Below are 21,590 nucleotides of genomic sequence, written 5' to 3' on the forward strand. Positions count from 1 at the left end.
GCAGTGTTATACCTGTGCTGCATCTGGTTCTGGGCTCTTTGTAGCATCTACTCTCTCTACATAGACATCACGGAAATTTTTCATATGATGGTTAAGTAGCTTAGATACAAATAAAATACTTGATTTGACAATGAAAATACTTGATAATGAAATAACTACATGGCAAGAGAAATTAATCTATTCGATAAAGACCTACTTAAGTCATACAAATATCTTAGTCAGGTAAAATATACAACCCGTGTTCTTCCAGGCTTCTGCCTTCAGACGTAAGCACAACTCAGAGAGTAATGAAGGATGGTTAAAAAAGTAGTAATGAATTTTGTATAGGAGCAACACTCTTTGTTTTAGATGTTCCTATTCCTTGTCTGTAGAGGGTTGCTTGTTTTGGCTTCTGTCAAAATTCTCTAAACTTTTTGAAATTTTGTCAGCTGAAGATCAGCTCTTCTGTATTGGCTTTCTCTAAGCAGAAGCCTCAGAGTCTGAAGGCAACTGTGTAGACACCCATTAAAGAATAAGGAATAAAACTTGAGGGAGGGTGAGGGGAGGGGGTGTAGAAAAACAAACCAAAACCAACTTAGGTGTAATTGACACTTCACCCTAAGTGTTCATAGAAATGTAGCATACAAGAGGAAAAATATTATTTTCCCTTTTTGTTTCATTAGTCACGAATGTATGTGTGTAGGACAATATAATTTCAAGGTTTTGCTTTTCCAGATTAAAAAGCAGAGAGAAAGAAAAAAAAAAATACAGAGAAGGATAGACAAGGGGGGAAAGACTGTAAATGAGGACAAAATGAAAAGTTCCAAGACAACTTCCTGCAAAGATGTACAAATGGGAGGAACAGCAGAGGTACAATTGAGAGAAGCAGAGTCCAAAGGCCCATGAAGCCACACCAGACAATAGCAATGGCCATGGCTTCAGGCTTATCACTTTGCTACGGTTTTAATAACCTGACATTCTCTAGAGCATACAACGATCATCTTTCAGTACCTGCAAGACAACCCTGTGAACACTGATGGAACTGGTGTTTTACTGAGGAAATAAAAGCTGCATATGAAAATTCAAACTTAGATTTTACTATTTTTCGTATACAGTAAATGATTAGTCCTTATTAATTAATCTGGGCTTTCCTAAAACCACCAATGTATTTGAGCACTCTTTTCAGAGGAATAAGTAGCATACAGACATTTTAATAACCTCACGTCTCAAGTGTATATATTTCTAGTACCTGGAAGCGGCATGATTCATCTGTAGACCACTTAATTTCCTAACTTGAAGGGTAGTAAGCTATTTAAACAGAAGGGGAGAAATGCAGCATGAGAAATAAAGAGGTCATTCTATTTATAAGAATTTAGCCCCCATGTCCTGGTTTCTCTTGCTATATATTCTTAACCTTGATAAAATTATAGACTACCCACTGTCAAGTAGAAATGCTGATCATATGAATAAGAATAACCAGGTAAAATGTTATCAGGCAGCTGATCTGTTTCTTGCATCTTCATAGTTGATGGGATTAAAGCATGACAAGCAGAAAAGTACGGGGACCACAGTTACACATATCTGTCTTCATTTGGGACTGTTACTTTGATGTGATCCAAGTAAATTCCTTTTAAGAAGTAAGGATGTGGTTGCCACTTACGGTGATTAAGTGTAATCTAGTTTGATTCAATATGTTACAATATAACTTTGTTTCCAGGTTATTTTCTGAAGAGTCAGGAAATTTCACACTTACAAAACTGCTCACTGGGAACCTATTTCTACAAACTTCTTGAAGGGGTAATTGGAATATGGGAGAAAGGTTACCATCTTTCCTCTTTCAGAAGTACCAGACAAATGTTATAAAAAAATTTAAATATGCTGCACTTGTTATGTCTGGCCGCCAGGAAGGTTAATAAAGCCCTATTTCTAGTTTGTCTTTTGGAAAGCTTGAAAACTCCATTTGCACAGATTTTCAAATGCATTGCTGGTGGTGAACGTGAAAAAGACCCAAAACCAGGAAGCATCAAAATGGATCTGTTTGAACTTTTCCTCTGAGATGAGCACGTCGGTACCGCTGACAAGGTTTAAAATTTTAAAAGCTCTGTTAAGAAAATAAAATAACTAACACCATTTTTTTTTTTTTAATAAAGAAACCGCAGGATGAGAAACAAACTTAATAAAAGTAATTTGTTAAGAAATCTTTCTCAGAGCAGCAGTACAGGGCTTAATTCCAAGCAAGGCTTCAGTATATCAGGCTGGTGAATATTAGATATTAAAATAAACTATTACCTACCATATTGCCTTTAAAACCAACTTCATTTGCAGTCCAGATAAATCCCACGTTACAACAAATGTAACCCCAATAAAATTTTCCTCTCCACACCATTTCTCTCATCCATAAAAATCCATTGAAGGTTTGTATTAAAAAGTTGCAGTATCGTGAGTGTCTCTGCACACCTCAGTCTCCAGTTTCAAGGAACTGTTAATCACAAACTGGTTGACTACTGGAGTACAGGCCTACCTTACACAATAGAATTTAATGGGAGGAGGTCTGTTTTCTATTACAACAAAAACTAATGAGGAAGGAAAAAAAAAACAAACAAACAACTAAAACATTTAGAAGCTTTAATCAAAGCTGGTTACCTGGAACTGAACATCTTTCCATGGCCAGTGACACCTAAACTGAAAACTTAGATAGGTATACAAATTTCACAACACAAGACATTAGAATATAAAAATTAGACAATCCATCAAGAAGTGGGCTTCTATATTATCATTTTTCCAGCAGAAAAAGCAATATGTGTTTTTCTCTAAGACTCTGATGATCATAATGATTCCATGGACATATTTGCTCTGATGAAAATTGTTTACGAAGAGGAAAAAATGGATGCAAACTTAGCATGACTAATCAAATAAGGTACATGAATTTACCCTTTGCAAATTGGACTGCATATATAGACCTGATTGATGACTGTGGTGAATAGTTTGTGCATTACAGAATGATTAATAAAAACTGGTAGGTTTCAATCCATGTTCTTGCCAGAGATATGAAATAGTTTGTGTGGTTGTATATGACTCCCTGGCTGAAGGCTTGACACTCAGGCAATCGAATCAGCCTGACAAGCATCTGGCCACTGCTTTTGCAAATGGGTGTGCGCATGTCTATGCAAATAAAATTACTCACAAAACCTGAACATAAAATCTGTTGATTAGCTCATAAATTTGGACTCTCCCTTTTCCCCCCTGCTTAAGTCAGGGTGATAGTTTTAAACTGGGGAGCCTTACATAGTGCATTTTAAGGTCTGAAAGATATTAAATCTGCTACAGTTGTATAAGATTGTCTATTTTATGGAGGCAGTCTCCTTTCCAAGTTGCTCCCTATTTCAGCCTGCAGCTTAATTTCATAGCTTTGTTGAGACAATGCTTATATTTAGTATATCTGTTTATACTGAAGATCCTCACTCTCATGTTTGAGCGTTTTCCAAATAATATCAGTAATAGAACCTCACAGGCCACATGAAATCTCTCCTATCTTTTCAAGGCAAAACTCTGCTTGGGGTAAGTGAAAAGAGAGTGTAAGAGATAGAGCAAGCAAAGGATAAAAGACTATTGTCAATTCTTTTTCTCAATTACAATCAAAGTCCATCTTTAGCTCACCTCCTGTATTGTTAATCTTTGGTCAATATCTGAGTTGTTTCTCCCCCTGCAGACTTATTCTTTCTTAACTCTCACATCTTTCCCTCCCTTAAGTCCTCCAACACTTTATAGCTGGAAGCTGTTTCTTCATGTCCTCTCCCCATGATGTCACTCTATTACCTGAGTCCCACACTGGCTTTTGACTTCCTTCCACAATCACTCTCAAAATCCTTATCCTTGTCTTCAAGGATTTATTCCTGCCTATTTCTCTCTCATCTCTCTCCTATTTTGATGCTTGTGTGTATCTTATATTCTTTCAACTCAGAAGCATGAATTTCTTTAGCTCAGCTGTAAAATCAGTGCTGAAATAACATCCACTCATCCCTTATAATATTTCAACATCTGTTCATCCCCTATAATATTTCAGCTTCTGACACTCTGTGGAGAACATACCAAATTAAAAACAAAGCATGCAATCCTCAGCGTTGCAATAACAAAACTAGACGAAAATATGTAGTAACTGGTTTTTACCATAACAAAGCTGAATATAGTTTTTGGCAGTATTTCAAAGTCAGCATAGCAAACCATGTAAAAATAGTGGTGAGAAAGACTAGGAGGCTGAAGCATACTGTTTTCTGTCAGTATATAGACCTTCATCTCGTGCAAGCTTAATGATATATCACTCCTCCCACATCAGTGTTTTCTGAAGTTTTCTGCTAAAATGAAAGAAAATGGGTTCAATGTTCTGGTCATCATTCTCATGGGAACTCTAACGAAACAATGGATTGCTCTAGCTTCTGAACCTGCTCAGATGGTCTTTGATCTGGATTAGAAATGTCTGTTCTGCTAGAGCAGAAAAAAAGTCACAAAACCATCCACTGAAGCTGCAGTGAAATCACATGTCTTTCAGAAGGGTAACTGTAGTGTTAAGGGGGGAAGAAGGAAATAAAACAGGAAATATGGGCTTTTCTAAAAGATTTGAAGAAGGCATGTTACTGAATGTAGTTCCTCTAAAGAAAAAACTAAACTGAAATTCTTGTTCAAAGGGAGAAGGAAGAGATGGCACACTTATTTAAACTTCAGTTCTTGAAATTCCAGCCTGTAAAAATTCCAATTTCAAATTCAAATGCCTTATAAAACCTGCCCAAAATCTCCATGGGCATCTGGACAATGATGATATAGTACCAACCATTGATGAAAATTTAACTGAAAGTTAACATTCTGTCCAAAATATTTTAGATAAAAATCTTGACTTCGTTGAAGTCAATGGTAAAGCTCCCATGGGCTTCTTCAGTGCCAGGATTTCAAACTGAAGCTTTGAAAGAACAGTGAACCTTAAGATAAATTGTTAGTAGTTAGAATTTTGCACCAAACATATAATATAGCCTTCCTATATATATCTCTGTATATATATTCTCAGATAAGTATGTACACAAATTTCTTTCAGCATTTTAACTGGTAAAAACATAGCTAATCCAAATATGTGGAGGAAGGAAAGGGGTGATTTGTGAAAAACAGTATCTGAAAGAGTCATAGCTCTATGTCTCTTCTACTATATTATTTTCAAACCTTAGATATTCATCTACAGAAAAATGATTCAGACATTCAAAATTTATATTTTCCATTTCTTCTAATTTTTCCCTTGTTTAGCCCACCTAAAGCTGTCTTCCTTTGGAAATGACTTTGAGGCCTTGCTGAAAAGCACTGCATACGATTTCATTTTTTTTAGCAAAAGCTTGGAAAAACACATACATATACAAACAAATCTTAAAACCCTTCCTCATAGAATGGCTGACCCTGAAGACAAAGGCCATTTTAAATGGAAAAAAAAGGTTTTAAATAAGTGCAGAAGGGCCCATATGCTGCCTTGTGGGGTGCAAGTACGGCTCTGACCGAAATGCTGGAATACCACAGGAAGACAATGAGGGATTGTGCAGTCTGAAACACAAAGTGCCAAAGTCCTCTTGTTATCTTTCCAACATTTCAACTCTATCCAGCCGTGGATACCCCTGTATGAACCTTCAGCATGCTGGCATCCTGGCAAGGCAAGCTTACTTCCCAGGAAGATACGTCTCAGTCCCACAATTTGACTTTGAGTGAGTAAAGCTCAGACTTCTCTGCTGCTGTGCATGATGTGTCTTCTGCATCAGGCTCTCTCAGCCACCTGAAGAATGGAGCAGAATGGAGCATACAGGAATATCTCTGTCCCCTGCCTACCTCACACAGCAGAAAGCAATGCTCAGGAGACAACGTGGTCCCAAGGTGTCCCTGAGATCTTCAGTCATCACATCTCTGGTACAGGCAGCTAAACTTGAGAGCTGGGATAGCTCTGGCGTCTCACACTGTGGACATCTGTGCACCCTATGCCCTCTACTAACACTACCTTTAAAGCTGGGGATTTTTATTTTTTTTTTGTGATGAGGCCATTTATCTTCAGAGGTAGATTCAGAGAATTGCTTTTTGGAAATGAAAGTACCTGTAGTAATTAACAACTTTTGCCACTACTAAATTCTAGTGTGCTGAAACTGTTAACCTGAGGAGAAGATTTTAGATATCATTACCAATCCCTTGTGCCATCAATCTTTCAGTCATTCATTGACACAATGTCTTGACGACATGCGCTTACAGAAATAATTGGACTGTGCCTTACACTCAAATGCAATACACCTTTTTCTTCAAGTTGCTTTTTGTGATTCATGACGAGCAAAGATTGAAAAAAACCAAAACACTTAAGAATACAGAAATTCTTTTTGTTTCAGAAGCTGAAAAGACTAATACCTCAAAGTGAACTGCTGCGACACTTCATGAAAATCAGATTTCAGTTGTCTTTGACCAGATTGCAGGAAGACCAATTCGGAAATGTTCAGAGTAGCAATTTAGAATAAACTGCTCTGGAAACAAATGTGACAGTAACAATTTTAATGAAAAGGAGAAAGGCAAGAAAACTCAGGTTGTGTTTTCAAAGTCTCTGAAGTCTCCAAATGAGATATTTGCCGCCTCAATAACAAATGCAAGAGCTGCAATTTCAAATGAAAGTGTAACAAGGGAAGAATGAATGTTGGCCTGACAAAAATCACTAGGCAAAATCACAAATTCTTTGTGCAGAGAACTTACTGTACTGACCAATGCCACTTCTTTGTCATCATATATTCTTTTTGTCTGGTTCTGCGTACCTAGTTGTTGTTGTTGTTGTTGTAGTTGTCTTGTTTTGGTTATTTCCCCTCTTAAACTTTAGTTCTTATGTACAGCAACTGTCTTTTTCCATTCCTGTATACTCAGTGTCTTGCTTATTAGGGACATAGTATAGGATTACAGATTTTAAATGCTGCCAGAGAACAAAAAATAATCTATATAGATTACACAGCCTATTTTTGTTTAAGTAGAAATTACTGTGTTGACATTTGCTGAAATGATGAAGAGACTCTGCAGATTTCATGATTCCTGTTGCAAACCTCTCAACATGTATGAGATATGTATTCATTTATTATTATTTCTATTATTGTTAATATCATTGTTTTCATCACTTGCAGTAACTACTATTGTTGTTGTTGCTATTATTTTAATTATTATTTATGTAGTTAATATTATTGATATTATTTGGCTCAACTAAGTGACCAAAGTGCTGACCTGTTAATTATTTTAGGCACTGCTTGAACAAAATAATGAAAAAAACCCCAAACAGTGCAGCTGATGTCCTAGTGCTGTGAATGTCTTTATTTCGATGAATTGTGATTCCCTGGACAAAAGACATAGTACTGTATTTGAGTCCTATTGCAGCAGAAAACAGATCAGAGAAGCAAGTGAGGGATAGGATGCAATGTGAGCTAGAAACTTATATATTAAATGAAAAAAGCCCCAACCTTATATAGGTAGCCACATAACTATGGCTGATCATGATATTCTGATATTCTCTTGAAACTGGTGACAGCTAATCCTCTTCCATGAGATACATTTACATATTTTGTAGCAGCCACATCGCTGTAGTTTTGCTAAGGGTACACTCCAAACACACCTACGCTTTCGTTCCGTTGAACTTTTAATTGTATAAACGTTGAGCCAAAGACCTCCAGCTCTGACCTGATAGAATTTTTCTCTTCCACATTATTATTTGAAAATATGAATTCAAAATATTAACCACGTTAGGAAAAAGGAAAACAACAGCAATTACAATTGTTTTTGAGAAAATAAATGTTTTTCTGACAGTGTGATTCTTATTTTGATGATCTGTCTAATGACATAGCTATTGCTTAAAAAAAGTGATAGCAAGCATTTATTGTCTTTACAAAACTTAAATTGACAGTGCATAAATACTTGAATAACCACATCCACAGAAGAAAAATATGAGTAGAATCAGAGTACAGCATAAGAAAATATGTTGTGTAGGAGGTCTCATTAAGATATCTCTGAGATGAATGCATGAAAACAGCAGGGCCATTGATAATTCATGCTTGAGAAATGGTGAGCTATTTTCCAAGAAAAAAAAAAAAAAGAAAATGAATTATTTCTTTTCAAGTACTTGATTATTATAGAGCTGGCAGAGGGGGTACAAAGCCAGAAGCAATGTCTTATTTGAAGAGCCAAAATGTATCACATAATCATTCCTCATAGTTTTACCTGATTGTATGTGCAGGAGCAAACTCACCTACACCACCTAACAAAGTTCCCGCTATTAGTTTTCATCCCCTTCAGTCATATGGGAATCTTTGGCACTAAGTCATATAAATAATGAATGAAGAAAGTATTGAAGAAGTAAGAGGGGCTGGCAAAGAAGCAAATAAATGAATCCCACCCTGAGTATTTTATTACCAAAACAAAGACCAGAGAAGATACTGGAGAAGAAAAACACTCCATCTAGTCTTGATGTAAGAGAACTCTTACCTTTTATTTTAAATTTTTATATGTTTTACTTTTCTGAATTACATTTTTAAACTACAGCTTTGTCAAGGCACATGCATCCTGAAATATGTATGTAAGCCAAAAAACCCCTGCATCGATTTAAGCCTTGCTCAGGTAATTCATTGCCAGCCCACAGAGACATCTTCTTTCTCCAGGATTTGTCTGAAGACTGGCCTTCTGCCTTTCTGCTCTTTTGACACACGTTATTTTTTGTCTGCAGTCACTGGTCCCCATCCTGCCGAGTCGCTGACCGAACTCTCCACCTTTGCCGATATGATGTAATGTTACTTGGCTATACTCCCTCACATAATGTTCCTTTGTCTCTTCTGAAGCAGGCCGGCAAGAACACAGTATGAGTAATAAAAATCAGAATGCACACTTACATGGCTTTAGTTATGGCCTTTGATTAATTTCACTATCACCTTATAAAAATAAAAACTAAAAAAACCCCCAACAATAAACAAACAAAGCGAACAGTATAAAAGAACTAGACATGCCCTTTTTTTAATTTTCTGAGACTTCTGAAAATAAGAAAAAAGTATCAACCCTTGAGATAATTCTTGCGAGTCAAGTAACATCAATGAAAACTATTGCGTCCGTTGGGGAAGCCATATGTCTCGTATATAGATTCTTGTGAGTAATTGTTTCTGTATGAATTAAATGAATAGTGGATTATGTCATCATAATTTTACCTTCTTTACTGAGTTACTGTAACTCATGTTAATATTTAATGGTCTTTACCCACATGTCTGGTAGGCAAAGAAAGCTATCTTGGGCTGCCCACACTTTACCTGAGCTTTCAGAACAGAGTGAAAAAACTGAAGCAGTGATACTAAGTTCTTATATTACTAACCAGTTTTAACTAAAAGGATTAACACAATATTAAAAGTTCTGAAGACGGCAGATACTACGGCGACTTAACCTTTCCACTTCGAAACACAGAGGTGAGGGAAAAACATCTATTTTTCTAGGGAACACAGAAATAGTAAAAGAGACACCAGCTGTTCCCAAGATCCACTTGCCTCCCATTAGAAAAGCTGAAAGTTGAGAAATATATATCATCTATTAATATCTCTTCTATTAATATCTCTAATAGAGACATTGCACCTGCTTACCTGTCTATAATAATGCATTCCACAGGAAATAATCTCAATTTACAGGTAAAAGCTTTGATAATTTATAATAAGGTAGCTTTTATTCAGGATCTGTAAGAGTTTAGTGAGGGTTGCTTTTTAAAATGAAAAGAATTTTCATTTTCTTCCCAAAAAGGAAATAAAAACATAAGTATAGTAAAAAAAATTCAGGACTCTTCTAAATATCCTACAACTGTAACTGTATATTCAGAATTATAAATAAGGGTTTTGTTTAAAAGAGGTTAAATTTGGGAAAAAAAAAATAAAAATTGTCCCTGCAAATTACGGAAAGCAAGAAAAAATAAAGCAATTTTTAGCCATCTTATGTAGTCCATAAATCATATTTCCAACACTTTGAATCCTCACAAGGAGTGTCTTTTCTCCTCCAAACAATAAGGAAATTGTAAATGTCTAATATTTACATTGCACTATAACCTGGCACACTGTAAAACTGCTTGCATTCACCACTGATATCACCCCAGAGATGAATATTTGACCAATGAATGAAGGACCTTATGTGCTATAATCCTTAATTTGGTAAAATTTTGAAAATCTGTGGATACCTCTGAGAGTGAAATGCACTGTGAGTCTTTGTACGTCAAATGGATACTTAAACAGGCATTCTCAGCGTGTCAAGACAAAGGCCACCAAATGTGGCAAAGAAAAATACCAGAAGAAAAGGTAGAGGCTTCTTCAAGAGTTTCAGAAAGGTGAACTCTTTGTAAAATGGAGATGAAAGATACCAGAAACTCACATCTTCCTGCTCATTCTACAATGTAGCCAAAATTTAAAACTCTTTCAAGGAAAATTTTTCTTGCATTTCTTCTTTTGCGTCAAATTTTGAGAATTTCAAACTAGAACTTCTTATCAAATGCTACCAATCACCCTGGGTATATCAAAATGAGTATCTGAAATTGTCCTGGCCAGAAGTGTAAAACATCAAGAAGATTCAGACTGTACTGATTATATGGTTTGTCATTTGGTAAGAAACAGGACTGAAGGACCCAACTATAATATGTCATGAGATATTCCAATTGGTCAAGCAATTAAAGAATGAAAGTGTACACAAACAAAATTAAATAAAATTTTTAGATGAAAATTCTGGAAAAATCAACTTCTTCTGTAAGCTGCCTTTATCTTATTCAAAAGGTAAAAAGATTTTTCTCTTGACATTTAGTAGTCAGTCTTGGTGATGTATTATTTATTGTAAAAAAACCCATGATGATGATAAGCAAAATGTTTTACACCATATGAAAGGGAAGACTGCTAGATCATAGTCTCCTATGTGTTGCAAATAAAGACACTGCTCATATTCTTACACCAGTACTTACATGTACTTACACTCTTTCATCCAAAAATTTTCATTTTACTTTTGAAGAATCCCTAGAATGGCATGACAGTTAGGTTAGGATAAATAAATTGTTTTTTCAGTTTGACTTTTCCCTGGAAAACAAACACTGAAATCAGGGGAAATATTGTTAAGGTTGTTCCTGAGATTCTTTTTCATTTGAACATGCTAATTTAAATATAATTAAAAATTATCTATTCCTCAATCACTATCAGGACCTGTAGGAGAAAACAACCAAAACTTTCTGATCACTTGGGTTTTCTGTGTTTTGACTCTTGATGGAGTTGAGGATTTTGCTGTTGTTGTCAGGGAGGGTGCTGTTTTGTTGGTGGTGGTGGTAGTGGTGGGGTTTTTTTCTTTATAAGTAGCAGCTGCTTGAACTGTATTTTAGTATTTTTTGATACACTGAGGGCTGCCATTCCGCACAGCAGTCCTCGGGCACTAGCCCTTACAATTGCATGAAGTCAATAGAACTGTCTGAAAGCAGAAAGGAGTACAGTCCCTATTTTTACATGATCACAGACTGATAGAGCAGCTTGGATAATTAATTATTTTCTCAATACCTGAAGTAAATTGTAGGGTGTCCATGAGGAGACATGACAGACAATGAAGTAGCTTTCTCCATTTATCAAAGGCAAAATCGATAAGTTCTTAAAGATGACCAATAGATGCTAACCTTATTCTTTTAATTTTGTGTTGCACAAGATCATCTCATCAGAAAAGATATTTCTATTATTTAGATGCAGTTTGTTACTTAGTCTAGCTGGGAATGCCTACCAGTTATGGTGGGAAAAAAACAGAAGTGCACTAACATGTATTAAGTTTCATGGTGAGATGAAATGCAACTTTGGAAACAGATTTGACATTTGAGATTTCCCTGTGTTGCAAAGGCAGGATTTGTTGCAGACATAAAAGCACTCGGTATATGCATCTGGAGGAAGTTGTGCACAGTTCTTCGAAGCACCCCTGGCAGCTGATAATGGAGAGTTGTTGGCAGTGATTACAGAGGCAGATGCTTACCTGTGCTCCTACAGTGTGCAGTCTTGGCTTGATGACAAGGTGAGAAGAAGGACAAGCCATCACAGAGTGGGGGCAATTGGCAGCTGGTACCCTACTGGGGAAGGGTAAACGGGTCACCTAGGGCTTCTTGCTTATCCGTAGCAGAATCATCAATCCATGCCAGAATATGCAATATCCAGAAAATAAAGCAATTCCTTATACAGGAGAATAGAAAGAAATTTAAATGTTGATAATTTAAACAGAATTTAACAAAGTGTTTTGCAGCTTGGCACTTGATATATTGCAGACTGAAAAATACCATCTCTACCATCTATAAAATTGCATCCAGGTTTATGTGCACTTAGTGAATGCAGGACTTGTAGAGCCAAGTGGCAGGTGTTTTACTGCCGGTGTTCAATGTCAACTGGATGCTTCTGAAACTCCGTAGAGGGCACTTCCCTACAAAGTGCTTCTTCATTCCTTTCTCTTGTCCAAGCTGCAGGGCAGGTTATCTTATTTCCTGTCCCCTTTTTATGAAAACAGATTTTAAACCACGAGATAGTTGTTCGTCATGACTCACTAATAGTTTGGAAGGTCAAAACCAGGAAAGTATACAGTAAGACAGACAACAAAGAACACACCTACAGGAAAAAAATTAAAAACCCTGAACAACCACCACCAACACCTGAACCCTTTCCTTATAGCAGTGTTACTTCCTGTTGTGTATCAAAGGTACCACACCAGATCATAATATTCTGAACTTGAAAGATCATTGACAAGTAATAACATCTGGAGCATGAAAGCATATTCATTTCATGCTTAGCCAGATAGTTTATTCAGAAGTTCAGTGTCAGTTGATTGGCAGCGAGGTTTTTCTAAGCACTTGCAAAGTCTCAGAGTACTAAATACTGTGGTATCTTGTGATTCAAATGCATTTAAAATTGAGTGACAGTGGGAACATTAGGCAATAGGAACAGACTAGGTATAATTTTCTTTGTACTTGGCTGAAGATGAAACCACTTCAAGCATTGATATTCAACATGTGTTTAATTCTGAGAATGGTCAAGCATGGATACTGAGACAGATGTCATTTGAATAAATGAACAAAGACTCTGTGATGCACAGGTTGGATAACATGTGACAGCACAAAGACCATTCATTTCTCATATCCATGAGCCTGCTTCATACTCTCATCACTGGAAAAAAAGTCCAGGTGTTTTGATCAAAAGAATAGAGTCTTTTGGCATGTCATAAGCATTTGTGAAGTCCAGAAACTTGATTCATCTGTTAAGTTCTGCTAAAAGTAATTTTCATCAAAAGGAGCTTGCTCCAAAATTTGGTCTCCGAAAGTAAACCTTTACTGGAAACCAGTGTCCTTTTCAGACTGGTTTGTGTTTCTAATAATATTCACTGGAGAATGATGCATGCTGGTACCTTAAAGCATCCCAAAACAGTGCTATTGGCTAATGGATTCATGAATTACAGAGGTTTTTCTCCTAGCAAAATCAATATCTTGGATATCTAACAGGCCTTTGGAAACTTGCCCTTGGATCATTCAGGGTATAATTTTTTTTTTTTTTCCTAGATCTGTCAGGGATTCTCATGATCAGGATCTGTGGTCTAATGCAAACATAATAAACTGATCTGTATGTTGTGTCCTCAGCTGGAGAAACTGTCTAAACATAGGTGAAATTAACCACATGACGAGATAAAGTATCATACCTTCTCATTAATGATAAGAAAAGAAACAGTTCTAGATGTAAAATCCAATGATTACTCTTTGTATGATGATTCTGAATATCCTGACCTAGCACTGGAGCTACTATAATTATTCATATAAACTTATGATTGGACCAGCATTGGCAGGATTTGCTCTTGTGAGTTAACCCATAAAGGCTTTTGCAGACCTACAGTCGGAACACCTCAGACCTGTACAACAAAAGCTGGAAGATGCCACTTCAATGAAAAACACAGTTCATTACAGGAAATGTCAACGATAATAAAAAAATTAAAGGTTTTGTGACTTATTGGACACCTACTCTAGATTTCCTAAGTGATTCTTAGAGGTTTTATTTCTGTGTCTTTCTATACCCATTAGATTTTTTTTAACTCTTCAATGGTAAGAACTTACAAAAAGATTCAAAGGTAGCATTGGTCAAAATGGTGAGGTATGCAGCACTTGTGAAAATGATTCAAGCCCATTATAATGCCCAACAAGAATCAAAAAAGTACTAGAGCTGAAATTGTTGTTCTACAGACTTCTGCCTTATTTTCCCTTAATCAGTTTTGATTAGCTTCTTCCTGTTACACTAGTGTGAATGAAAACTTCATCTGTCATGCTGCAAAGGTTGCAACTAAAAATGTACCTAAGACTGCCTAATGAGATTGCAGAAAACAGACAAATAAACATATGGGTGTCTTTCTTATTTATGTTCCAGAGCAACTATGACTCATGTTATCATGAAAAAAAGAATAAGGGTATAGTTTCTCTTACTTGGAACAATTGAAAATTTATGTTCCTATATTTGGGAAGATCAACCCAGATATTCATCCTAAAGAAGAAATAAAAATTAATCCAATGCATAATGTCTTTAAGGTATCCTTAAGAGCAAGATATTTACACTTTATCAAATATACTTCATACCAATTTGGCATAGCAGTTTTCATATAATCCTTCTTCTCCACCTTTCTGTGCTCAGGCCACAGACATGTCAGTGTTTTCTGGACAGTTCTGATGTATCCATCAAAGTGGAGAAATTAATGTCAATCATCTCTCCTAAAAATATGGAGTCTTTTTGAGAAACTCTAAAGCTTACCATTTCTTCAATAGACGTTAATCTTTGTGATAAGTAATACTTCTCTAAATTGAAGCTCTCCTGTCACAAATTTTTTAGGCTAAAAAAAATAAAAATAAAAACATACGTTGTTAACAATCATGGAAAAGGAGATTCAGCTTTCCCTGAAGATTGATTCTTCTTCATAATTGCAGTAATATCTTAGCATAGCCAAGACTTACCAAGGTATTATTATTCTCCAGTATTTTTTCACTCATATCTAATATTTTACATCCTTTGTTACAAGCTTATAGAGATCACAAGGTAGATTTCATAGTCACCTCAGAATTCCTGATGCCCCTAAACCTTAGGGTTTAGGTTCAGCACAAGTCTGGGTGTATGACAAGTGTGATTTTTGAAGTGAGAAAACTTTGCAATGTCTTTACTATTTTTCACAAATTTCACACTCTCTTTCACATTAACTTTTTAATATACAGTGTGAAAATTGTCAGTATTTTTGAGGGTTATTCATGTATCCAAAACAGAAGGGTAGATGTGTATGCATTGCTTTAACACAAGCTGGCCTTTCTTGGTAATTACTGCACTGTTTCATCTCGGTATCATATAGCTCTTGTCTTAAACCACTGGCTATGACATAAAATAGGACTACTGTGTCTTGGCTTTTTACTGCTACACATGAAATCCCACTATAATTAATTAGTGTTGTTACAGCAACACCTTTTATAACATTGCTTGACACTCAAGGGAGGGAGTGACACAAGGGTGAACTGTATGAGAAATCATTTTGTAAATTTCTTTCTCAAACTCCCTGACTTCATTGCTTTTTTTTTTTTTTTTGTTAAAATCATTTTTCCCCTCAAATTGATTCCCTGCTGTATTGAAGCCATTGAGCAGTCAAATCTCAGCAGTAATCTTATATTGGTCTTGCTCCTGTGAACCCTGAGGGGCTCAGGCTAAAATTTGTTATCAAAAAGTACAAATATAGCATATCTTTTATTTAAAAGTAGTTGTTTTTTATTATTATTATTTACAATGATTGCACACAAGATAGAAACCTTTTACTGTACTTCGCTATCAGTAATGGATACCCCCCACTTACATGGACAGTATTAAAGAATAGAAGTTTTCTTTGAAATCAAAACTTCTGTCCTAGCAAAAGGTTTCCACTGTGATCACTTTATACTGTGCTACTGGAAAACTTTTTAAGTCTCATTTATTATTAGGAAGTAAATACAGCTTTGAATATTAAAAAATTATATTTATTAAAAAAATATATAATAATAAGAGTTAAAGGATGGGCTTTATATCAATTTTGGCAAAGAAAGTCCCGTCTGTTTATTCAGGCAACTAAGGAATGATACACACCCTTGAGTTATTGCTTTTAGCTGCCAAACAGAGCTTCATATAAAGGAAAGCTTTCCAACTACCGTGATTCTGCTTGTTTATTACTGGGATGAGAAAACATACCTCCGTGGATGATCTCTTCACATGTTGTAAAATCTTCAGCAGTGACTCAGCTGTTGGAGCAGTTCTCTTGGGACAGGATAGCTCCTGTCACCATAACTCAGGTGAGTTGCTCAAAAGCTTACTGCTAGCACAACAGTTTACACACTGCTAGAACCAGGCAATTCTTACATGTCCTCTTCCCCGTTCCCTTCTCCCCTACATTTCCCTGACCCCACAATGTATCAGTCTGTTCTTCCTTTCCACCTGGAGCCAACATGCTCAGACAGTAGACATTGCCAGTTCTCTGAACAACATGATAAATTTGGCTGTTGCTCATCTTTTCTGAAAGGGAATGGCTGGGAGTTCCTGCTGCTGTCTCTGCAGCATTAAGAAGTCCAGGTTTCACTTTGTAATGTTCTTGTTCCAGTAGCAGGACAACATAGCAGAATGAGAGAGGAAAGACAGCCTAAATGATTTATAACAAATGGTCATTAAGATTAAAAACTAATAATCCAATATTTTATTATACATTTATTATATACATTATAAATAATGATCATTATTATTATTACATTCAATATAAGAACATCTCGTTTTATAAGGCATAGTACCTAAAGAAGTACCTATCCCATAGTTTACAGTGTAGAAGCAAACACTTAGAAGTCCCTAAGTGATTTTTGAAGCCAAGTCCCCAATAAATCTAAAATCTAAAAAAAGAAGATGCCACTTCATTGCTTGCAAGAGAGCAAAAATAAGTTTGTTTCTTTAGAGAAATCAACTGGGAGGACAAGAAAGTCTAATCTAAAATGCTAAACAGTGCTTGAAAGCAAGGATTCCCACTCACAGTAGCTGCTAACCTATAGATTCTTTTATTCCCTCTTTCTGGCCAGATGAATCTCAGTCTGAATTGTGGCATGGCTTCTACAAAGAGGAAGATAAGGTGAACTCACCACCTGGGGTGTTATCTAGTGGTATAAGTCTGCTTCACTAAACTGAGAAATGGAAATACAAAGTCTTTCAGGGATAATAAGGAACAAAGCAGTCTGATGAAATTTCTGATCAGGATATAAAAACTAAAGGGTTCTTTCTTTTCCACCAGTGCTTAAAAAAAAAAGTGGCAAATACTAAGGCAGTTTGAAAGACATCAGTTCAGTGTCTCTTGCATTATGCATACTCTGAGATCTCCTCCCAGAGCCAACTCCAGAGGGATTTAGTCAGATGAATACCTAATTTCTGCACCCCAAGAAAACTCAAAAGCTGAACTTAACTGTGTGAGGATTTAGGAACATCTGGGTATATATTTATTTCTAGTGCCAGAAAACTTTACATTTGAATCATAAAATGCCTGCAGAGGTTATACGGGGCTTTTCAGGATCACACTATTCATTGTAGGTATCTGCAGAGTAAGTCCCACTTCAGACACCTCAGTCCTTTATTTTTTTTAGTATGGCCCTTAGGCACTTCTGAAAATTTTATGTTATATGTCAAAAGTTGACAAGAAAAAAAATGAACTGAATGTAGGTGGAAAGGCAAAGTTGCAAAACAGTTTAGTAAAAATGTCTCCTTGCATTTTTGTTCTTCCTTGGATACCACAATACTGCTGGAAATGAAGTTAATATGAGCAGGACTGAGGTCCTGATCACATCTGATATGCAAATGGACACAGTATCAGACAGTTATATTTTCTGTACCTATGTTGTATTCACCGGTGTCTTGTCACCATAAGTACTGGCAGAGACATCTGTGCTGAAAATTTCAGTTAACAAACTACAGGTCTATTATAATAACACCATATAAAAATATTCCTACCCTAGTATGACCTTTAATTTGCCAGTGGAAAAATAGAGTTACAGAGATACTAGCATCTGTTTTTAGCTGTGTAATTCATAAACGGAACTAGTTCCACTGTTTCTCCCTTAAGCTGTCTTAAAATGTCTATTCATTACGATGAGCCTTATTTAATGTTCTGTTTACGTTACATTGCATAGGATATGTAAATGGCAAATGTCCTTTCAAATGCCACTAACTACCAAAGTGGAGAGTAACTACCATATCACCAATCCTTTGAAATGTGTGAAAAAGTATGTATCATCACTGATGACAAGAAATGACAAACATGGTGATAGATGTCATAGCTCAGCAGGAAAATTTTCTTACGTCTCCAATAAACAATATAAATGATTATGTGTTTAAGAAAAATTGCAAGCTGGGTAAATCAATGGGACCCGGCAATATGGGTAACACTGTTTTAAGACTAGAAAAAAACAACACAAATGAATTCAGAATTACTACTGTGGCTGTAATCTACAGATGAAGCAAGGGACAGCACACACTAGTTATGGACAGTAGAGGTGGAGTCTTATACCTTAAAGAAACAAATCTGTATTTTCCTTTAAGGTTCATTTAAAATCATCTTTTAACTCTTGGTTTTAATTTTTCATTTCACATAATCTTCATGTGTACATTATCAAAAATAAGCAGAAAGATATTTTATACAGTTTGTTCTTTAAGCTTGCAAACTTAATAAACAAATAAACGTCAAGAGTAAAAGCTGTAAAAGCTTTCCATAAAGAGATGAGCTTGTCTGTTCCTGAGCTCAAATGTACATTATTCACTGTTGCTCCCTCTGCAAGCACAATGTTCATCTTGACAAGGCCCAATTGTGTGATGCTGGCCTTTATAAAGTGTGACAAATAATATCAATAATTCAAAGCAATAAGCAGTAGAGAAACAAGGGTTTATGTGGAAAAGGTATTTCAAGTTTGAAAATGAGTGTTGCTTTTAATGAGACAGAGTAAAGAAAGAAATTCCGTTGCCTCTCTTTTGACTACCCCATTAAACTTTTACAGGGGATTTATGTCTCCTGCAGCTGACTGAGGATGTCATTCCCAAGACTTCTTACAGAGTCAACAGAAGATGGTGACCTCTGCAAAGGAAGCTGAAATGCTCTCAAGACCCATTCCTTTTCCTCCTGGTGACCTCCATAGCATCACTATGGTCTACGTCTTTCACTGCTTCTCTCATGACTTTTACTGTGGGAAGAGTGCTCTCAAGATTTCTGAAATGTTCTTTTCCTTTCTGGGTCCTTTTCCTCAATAGATCCTGAAGCTGAAACAATATTTTGAGCCCACTTCAGCAAGTCCTCACTCCTTCAATTCCTGTTCTCCCTAATGACAAATCTCTCTTTCTTCATTTGGCATAATTTTTTAATGGAAAAGAAAAAATCAGTGTCAGTAAAATAACTAAACAAACACACAACTTTTGAAAATAATATGTAAGTGAATTTTGGTATCCTTGGGTTTCCTTGTCAATCAGAAAGCAAGCTTTTCAAACCTGGAGACAGATTAACAGAGATGTGTGCTCAAAACAAAATTTAAAAGGATTTGGTTTCATTGTGGGAACCTGAGAGATTTAGAAGACCAAAATTCACAGCCAATCAGAAAATCCACAGATAAACTTATTAAATCAGTGGCTAAAACCAATTGGAAATATATGTCACTATTGATATTCCTATACTGTTGTGTTACTTACAAAGTGAAGACTAAATCAGATTGTAAAATTCTAAGGCAGTTGTCTCCCAAGTGGGATATGTGCACCCCCTTCAGTGGGCAAGGCAATCCCTTCGGGTGCAGGAAAAAAGTATTTTTTGTACTTTGTATAAGTCAAATGAAATAAATTTTTAAAAATAATGTTTTCATCATTATCTTATCCATTATGAATTTATATTTTTTTTTCCATATGTTTTATAATGTACATAACATATTAGTACGTAGCCAGTGGTGAGTCCATTTTGGAGGCAGCTGGAGATACCTCTGTCTGATGGGGCAGCCCTACGTCTCACCTCAAAGAGGCCACCCCCATAGCCCACCTTCCTGCTACTAAAATCTTACTGTGTAAACCCAAGACAAAGGTATGTAATTTATAGATAAAAAAATATACATATACTGGGCATGCATGCTCAAAAATTTTTTACTGATAGGGGTGTTCAATTAAAAAGATTGGGAGACCACTGCTGTACAGTTGTTAGCTCAGGCTCTGTTATAATCTTTCCACATGGTGTCTGGTCAGCTCAAACCTTGAGCAAGACACAGTTGGGCACTTGCTTAAGCTAATCATTCTTACATCTATATAGTTGATGTAGGCACCTCATCTCATCCTTACTCAGGTAAATTAAGCCAAAATTTCTCTAAAGGTGCCTGTTTTGGAACATTTTTCTTTTCATTGACTACCAATGCAACTGTAGGATGACTAGCTCTGATGTTCACAGCTATATAGTAGAGGTCTAAAGCTACGTTAGATGAGTCTTTCTGCTTGAATCTATCTGGTACATAATTTCTACATAGAAACTTTGATTCTTCTACATATATTAAGAGATACAAGCATTTTCTGATGATGTCATATGTGACAAACAGTATTTAGACTGTCTTTAAAGCCTTTGTTGTTCATAAAATTTCTCTGAAGGAATTCTTTAAAGTTCCTCCCTTTAGATTCATTTGGTTTAATTACATGAATCCCCTAAGAAAAATTGTTCTTACTGGCTCTCTGTTTTTTCCTCTTTATGACTCCAAACAACACTGTAGTAGTAAGAAAAAGCTGAGTTGCATTGGGTGAAAACAGAAGAAAATAGTTAAAATTCTAGTAATCTTAAATGCTGTGTTCACAAAGGACTAATCAGCATACTTATGTCACTACTAGAATTCTGTAGTCAAGAAGTTAATGATACAAAAAACAGGATTTAGTGAACTTTATTGATTTACTACAGTTCTAAAACTGCTTACATAATACGAGAGAAGTAGCAGTACAATGGCACAGCTACGTTTATTGCTGACATTTTTCTCTGCGTGTTAAATGGACAGTGACATATGAGTTTTCAGTTCAGTTTGCCACGACATCATGTTCCTTCTGCATAGAAGTATATACCTTTAATATTCAGAACACTTTACAGTTTTTTTATAATGGTTGGTCTCTGGCTTCTGAAAAGACTTGTTAAGAGCGGCAAGTTTTTCTGTAAAGGACTGAATACTACAATTTGTTTCTTTGGGTTTATTTACTTAGTACTTGTACTTCTACCCACATTCTCTCTTTGAGGTATCAAAAGAATATAACAGGAGAATTTTCTCCATTGCCTGTTTTTTCCATTGTCTGTTCTTCATGTTGGAGACAGGAACATGGGATATTCTAGGGATTCGTGGAACAGCATGTTGAACTGGTTTAGCATTCATGGCAAACACTCAATTTCTTGCATTTAAAACAGCTTTTTCTTTTAGTATTTTGATGTAAGAACTGTCTCTTCAGTAGCATGACTATGTCCAATGAGCCAAACCATCAAAACTATAAATGCTCTGTCATATAAATAGT

The sequence above is a fragment of the Calidris pugnax genome, unplaced genomic scaffold (genome assembly GCF_001431845.1).
Source record: "Calidris pugnax isolate Ruff unplaced genomic scaffold, ASM143184v1 scaffold20, whole genome shotgun sequence".
Classification (NCBI taxonomy): Eukaryota; Metazoa; Chordata; class Aves; order Charadriiformes; family Scolopacidae; genus Calidris; species Calidris pugnax.